A 7,388-nucleotide genomic window follows, 5' to 3' on the forward strand; every position below is an offset into this window, starting at 1 on the left:
TGGGAGCAAAGAGCTCACTGGCCAAGTTCGCGGACGACACCAAGTTATGGGGTAGCATGGTCACGCTTGAAGATAGACTACAAATACAGGCATATCTAGGCAGGCTAGCAAGCTGAGCAGATTGGAACCAGATGAAGTTCAACACTGAGAAATGTGAAGTGCTCCACCTGGGGATGAACAATCCCCAACACACCTACAGGCTTGGCAATGCCAAACTGACCAGCATCATGAATGAAAGGGACCTGGGGGTAATAATAGATCACAATATGAATATAATCCAGCAGTAGGACACTGTAGCCAGCAGGGCAAATAATACTCTAGCATTCATCAATCAATGCATCTCCAGCAAAACCACAGAAGTCATTTTTCCACTCTACTCAGCATTGGTGAGACCACAGCTGGAATACTACATCCAGTTCTGGGCACTGCACTTCAACAAAGACATGGTAAAGCTTGAGAGAGTCCAGAGAAGGGCCACCCTTCTGACCACAGCAAGCCATATGAGGAAAGGCTGAGGGACCTGGGACTCTTTAGCCTGGAAAAGAGAAGGCTGAGAGTGGACTTGGTAGCAGCTTACGCTACATCAGGGGAGTACATCAAGGGCTTGGTGAACCACTGTTTACCAGGGCACACTTGGGGAAAACCAGGAGTAATGGCCACAAACTCCTGGAAGACTGTTTCAGGCTCAACATTAGGAAAAACTTCACAGTTAGGGTGCCCAGACTGTGGAATAAGTTCTCTCCAGAGGTGGTGCAGTTGCCTATCCTGGAAATCTTCAAGAGGAGACTGGACGGTCATCTTGCTGGGGTCACCTGACCCCAGTTGTCTTTCCTGCCTGGTGCAGGGGGCTGGACTCAATGATCTTCTGAGGCCCCTTTCAGCTTTACAGTCTATGAATCTATGAACCACTGTCTCCATGCATCCTGCTGCATTGGGCACCCAGCTTTACTACGCCTCTAAGCTTAAGGTTAAGGTGATGGCGTGTTACAGGAATAGCTGTGCCAAAGGATTTTTAGGGCTTTCAGCAGGGTGCAATAGAGTCATGCTTAGCCACATAAGCCCACTCAGGCCCTTAATAGATAGATTTGGATTCAGCTCTAAGTTTCATAGATTCATATTCATAGATGTTAGGGTCAGAAGGGACCTCAATAGATCATCGAGTCCGACCCCCTGCATAAGCAGGAAAGAGTGCTGGGTCTAGATGACCCCAGCTAGATACTCATCTAACCTCCTCTTGAAGACCCCCAGGGTAGGGGAGAGCACCACCTCCCTTGGGAGCCCGTTCCAGACCTTGGCCACTCGAACTGTGAAGAAGTTCTTCCTAATGTCCAATCTAAATCTGCTCTCTGCTAGCTTGTGGCCATTGTTTCTTGTAAGTGTTGAATTGGAACAGAATGGCCTTGGAGGTGTGCTGTTTGTCTGTCAATTGTCAGAGGTATTTAGCCCTGGTTAGCGTGACATTAAGCAGGAGGCAGGATAGATTTGCACCTTTATAGACTAAGTGGTAGATGTATAGCATAAGCTTCTGTAAGCAGAGGGCCTACTTCAGGTGCTGTGGCGGGACTGTAGGAAGCAGAGCAGCTAAATAGTGATTAGAATACAAAGGCTAGGGAGTGGGGAGTGGGGGGTGGGGGGGAGGAAAATGGAGAGGGCACTGCTTGGAGATGCCAAGGTGAGTAGAAGAAAGAAAGCAGGGTAGATATATACCTTTGTAGACTAAATAAGATAGAGAAGAGCACAAGCTTTTTTGGACCCAAATTTACTTTATCAGATGCTGTGAAAGGACATGCAGAAAACTGAATAAGAAGGAGAGAAATTAGAATACAAAAGACAAGGTTGGGGAGGGAGAGAGAGAGAGAGAAAACAAAACAAAGCAGTTAACTCACTGAGGGACATATGGCTTATGAAAGCTAATCCAAGTAATGGGATAAGAATCCATAGTCTCCATTTAGATCATACTTCAACATGGTCCTGTCTGTGGTTCATTTCTTGTTCTATAATTTCTCATTCAAGTTCATCAGAATCAAGACAGCCAGTGGCTGAAAGCTGAATCTAGATAAAATAAGAGTGGGACAAAAGTGCAAGGAAGGTGTTCACTGCTGAAACCACTTATTTATGGATGTGTTGGATTATCTGTAAAAGTCTTAAAAACCTAGTCTGTGTCAACTCAATGTCCTGGCCTGATTGCAGAAATTGTTGGCTGAGGTCCTATCACCTGTGTTGCATAGGAAGTCAGACTAGGTGAGTCTATGGGTCCCTTCTGGCATTAAAGTCTCTGCATCTGTGAAAAGTGTTATTAACTCCAGCCCATCAGTATAACTCTGTCCATTTGACCATTGTAGTTCATTGCAGAGCAAATTCTTTACCTTGCTGCAAAATAATGTTGACTATAGTGATATACCTTGCTCTCAGGCAGGGGTGACTGGTGCCTCTTGCGTCGGGGGGGGCACAATTTGTGGGTGGGCCTGGGGCGAGCCACCCATATCCGCTCCTATACTTCTGTGCTGCAGCTTAGTACCACCCACCCCCCGAACACCACACACACACCGCTGGCCTGCGCAGCAAAACAACTGCCCTGTTCTGAGCAGTGCTGAGTCAGGGGCCAATCCCGGCGGGGGGGGGGGGGGGGGACACATGTCCTCCCTCCGTGCGCCTCCTACCAGTCATCTTTGCTCTCAGGCATCCATAACCCCTAAGCCAAAAGATTTTGGTTTTTATGAGCTGAGAGGCCATTCTTTCAGTCCTTTTCTAATCAAGGCCTTTCTGTGGCCGAGGGTTGAGAGCAAGTGGCACATTTCATAGCTTGCAGAGTTTTGTTATACAGGTAGGACCAACCTCATCCTGCTGCCATTGACTTCAGTAGGTTCTGCGCTTAATTTTAGGGGATGTCTAATTGACTGCCCCAAGAGAAAACAGTCAGAACTGAAGATGCTGTAAAGCAGGGCTGTCCCACTTCTACGAAGCTGGGAGGCATGCACTGCACAGATCACAGTCCCAGGAGCTTCACAAGGCATGAACTACAGAGCTGGGGCTGCTTGCTGTGTAGGCAGTCCCCTAGGCTCTCCCTAACATATAGGTAGCCCAAGACATCCCTACCAATTCTCTGCCATACGTCCAGTGTAAGCAGTCTGGCTCCTTCCACCTCCCAGCCACACATGCCACACAGGCAGCCCCTCCACAGTGCAGGCAGCCTGGCTCTCCCTTGCTGCACTTACAACAGAGGCCTCCCCTCCCGGCCACACATCATGCACCTGCTGTTTGGGCAGCCCAGTTTCTTCCTGTGCATAGTGTAAAGCACCCTGGCCTCCTCCTCTGTTGTGCATGCAGTATTGGCATCCTTCCTGGCCCCCTGCTATGCATGCAGCTCAGGCACCCTGGCCTCATCTCATGCCACCCTGCCCTCCTGGAGTGGAGGCAGGACATAGAAGTTGGAGGAGGGAGAGGGAGCCTAAAGAACCCAGCTGCTATGACAGAAACAATGGATGCAAGGGAGTAGAAGCTGAGCATGAGCCCTTGGGTCTCATACTAACCCTTTGGGGGACCACATGGAGCACATGGGCTGCCAGTTGGTTATCTATCTGCCATGGTGCATTGAAATTTCATGGGAGGAGGGGGTGGTCCATCCATGGGTGTGGATGAAGATTCACATGCTGTGGTATAATTTACCTCAAGATCAGGAACAGAAAGGCTTACCCAAGGTGGCACTACAGTGCTTCATCCCTAGGAGATTTTCACAGATTTCATAGACATTAGGGCTGAAAGGGACCTTGGAAGATCATTGAGTCCAGCCCCCTGCCCAAGGGGCAGGAAGTCAACTGGGGTCATAGGATCCCAGCAAGATAAGCATCCAAATTTCTCTTGAAGGCGTTTAATGTAGGTGCATGAACCACCTCCGGTGGCAGGCTATTCCAGACCTTGGGGGCTCAGAGAGTGAAGAAATTCTTCCTTATGTCCAGCCTGAAATGGTCTTGCAGGAGTTTATAACCGTTTAACCTTGTCATCCCTTGGGCTGCTCTGGTGAGCAATCATTCCCCCAGATCCTGGTGAACACCCCTGATAAACTTATAGGTGGCCATCAGATCACCCCTGAGCCTGTGCTTTTCCAGGCTAAAGAGTCCCATAGCTCTCAGCCTGTCATCGTAAAGTCTGTTTTCCTGACCTCTGATCATGCTCCTGGCTCTTCTCTGGACTCTCTCAAGCTTCTCCACATCCTTTTTGAATTGTGGAGCCCAAAACTGGATGCAGTACTCTAGCTGTGGCCTCACCAAGGCCGAGTACAATGGGAGAATGACATCCTGGGATTTGCTTGAGAAGCATCTATGGATGCAAGCAAGCGTTTTGGTTGCTTTACTGGCTGCAGCATCACATTGAAGGCTCATATTCATCTTGTGGTCAATCATGACCCCCAAGTCCCTTTCATTCATAGTGCTAACCAGCGTAGCACTGCAGAGCCTATAAGGATGCTGCAGGTTTTTCCTCCCAAGGTGGAGAACCTTGCATTTTTCAGTGTTAAACACCATCAGGTTCTCGTCCGCCCATTTCTTGAGCCTGTCAAGGTCAGCCTGGATCACCCTCCTGTCCTCAGGTATGGATGCTTTACCCCAGAGTTTGGTATCATTGGCGAACTTGGCTAGTCCACTTCTGACCCCAATGTCCACATCGTTAATGAAGATTTTGAACAATATAGGTCCAAGGACAGAGGCTTGGGGGACCCCACTGGTAACAGGGCACCATGAAGATTGACTTCCATCAACCATCACCCTCTGGGCCCGACCACAGAGCCAATTCCCCAGCCAGCGGATTGTGGTGGACCCAAGGCTGCAGTTGGCCAGTTTTGCCTAGAGGTGATCATGGGATACCAGATCAAAGGCTTTTTTGAAGTCAAGATATATGACGTCAATCTTCTCTCCCTTGTCCAGGTGATAGGTCATCTGGTCATAAAGGGAAATAAGATTGGTCAGGCAAGACCTACCCGCAACAAACCTGTGCTGGCTATCCCTCAGGATGCTGCCATCGGCCAGTCTGTTAAGAATGGTCTCTTTAATAATCTTTTCTAAGACCTTCCCTGGGATAGAGGTCAGGCTGATGGGCCTGTAGTTTGCCAGATCCACTTTCCTCCCTTTCTTGAAGATAGGCACCACATTGGCTTCTTCTAATCTTTGGGCACTTCACCAGAGCACCAGGAGTTCTTGAAAATCCATGCCAGGGACTGGGCTACAATGCTAGCCATCTCCTTGAGTACCCTGGGGTGCAGATTGTCAGGGCCAGCTGACTTGAAGGTGTCCAGCCGCTCAAGATGTTCCTTCATGAGGTCAGCATTGATGGAGGGCAGGGAATCTCCCTCATCCAGGCCTCCCTTACCCAGGCCCCGCTATCCTGTAGTGGGCAGGGGCATCCCATGGGACTGATGAAAGACCGACGCAAAGTACCCATTTAATAGGTTGGCTTATTCCTGGGCATCGGTTGTCAGTTGTCCCATCTGGTTTAACAGGGGTCCAATGTTGCCCTTGCTTTTCCTCCGGCTCCCCACATATCTAAAAAAGGACGTTTTATTGTCCTTGATACTTGTAGCTAGCTGGAGTTCCGTTGCAGCCTTGGCTATCCTGGTTTGCTCCCTGCAGGTCCGGACCAGTGCGAAATATTCCTCCTTGGAGGTGGATCCCATCCTTTGTAGGCCTTTCTTTTTAGCCGCAGGAGGTTCGCTAGTTCTGTGGAGAGCCAAGGGGGCTGCTGTGCTCTTTTGCTGCCTTTCCTCCAAGACAGAATAGCATTAGCTTGTTCATCAAGGAGCATTCCCTTGAGGAGTAACCACTCTTCCTGAGCTCCCCTCCCCTTGGGGTTGTGGGGGGAGATGGGGAAGCAAGTCATAACCTTTCTACATTTAGCAAGTGCCTATCCTGGGATGGAGATGAACAGATGAAGAATTACCAGAGTAAATTACCCCTTGTTGATTTTCACCCTGATTTTTCCAGAAGTAATTCTCCACTGGATTGGTTTAGGGATTTGCATTCTTTCTTCAGTACTTGGTTATGCTGGTGTAAAGCTGATTAGATGATTAGGTACAGTAGGGTGTTGATCTGATGAATAGGTACAGTAGGCTATATTTTAAGGTGCAAATCTTTAAATGTGCTATTATATATATAGGATGTGGTGCCATAGCAGAAACTGGATTCTGTGACCCAGGAAGTCCCCACTATCCTGCATCCCACACACCTGTGTTTATGAATGGGGAGATGTATTGCAGTACAGAATCCAGCGTGCTGCTGCAAGCTGTGGCTGACTGGACCCTGAGGGAGTGGTGCTGCTTCTATGGTGTTTATCTAGGATGATGGCATTGGTGGCAATTGTATACTCTCAATCCTGCAGGCCAACAGTACCCCAGTGTGACTTGCCATTTTAAAAACTCTCTGCTATGTATTGATTCCAAGTGTTTGACACTAGTTCTACCAAGGAGGGAGGGCTGGTAGCTAGGAGCATGAATTCGTAGGTACAGTTGTATTTGAAGATTTGCATGATTGCAATAAAACAGGGGGGGTGGGGGGAGTTTATGACACCTGTTTCTTAGAAGTTACCAGTATTTGGTCACTGCAACCTCTCCTGGCATTGTGGCCCAAAAGTGCATTTATTTTTCATTTGAAAGCAGTTTTCAGGATTTTGGAAAGGGTCTGTGTTTGACTTGATATACCCTGTCTAAAAGTGTAAATAGCATCATGAGGATGCTAACACCAGGGTCTGTATCAAATATTCCTTCACTTTTACTGATGGCTATTGCAGCTGCTCCTTTTTACTCAGTTGCTGGGAGCTACTCCCAACGTTTCTTTTTCTGGTGAGGGCAGGGATCCAACAAAATGGGCTCTGGTGCTCCTGGAAGGGTGTTCTCCATGTACAGTCCTGAGTCTGGGGACCTGGGAGTAACATCAAAGCCAGCTGGGGCTCAGCTTTTTGTTCTCCCACCTCTTTTGCAGCTGCATTTTTTGCAAGCAAGGAAATCATGAGTTAGGCCCTTCCCAAAGATCAGGACACTGTTGGAAAAAAAGATTTTGGTCTGTCTCCCTTGTGCACATGTGGTGTGTGTGAGACAATTAATGTTGTCAGCTCTCCAAAATGTATTAAGTATATATTTGCAGTGCACCCCAGCTACAAAAGGTCTCACAGGTTACCTGATGGTGGAATCATCCCAGCTTTACCCGAAGCCAAACTCTAAATGATTGTTTCCCCCACAAACACCTGCCTTTTCCTAAACATCATTTCTACCCCCTGCAGAAGAGCTGCTCAGTAATTCGATTACTCTTTTGTCCTGGTCACTGCAATGTTTATTTTTTGGTATTTTGGTTCAGTTTAAGAGCAAGTCAATGAGGAAAAAAAGCAGGAAACAGTACAACCAATGA

This window comes from Alligator mississippiensis, chromosome 1, assembly GCF_030867095.1.
Source record: "Alligator mississippiensis isolate rAllMis1 chromosome 1, rAllMis1, whole genome shotgun sequence".
Classification (NCBI taxonomy): domain Eukaryota; kingdom Metazoa; phylum Chordata; order Crocodylia; family Alligatoridae; genus Alligator; species Alligator mississippiensis.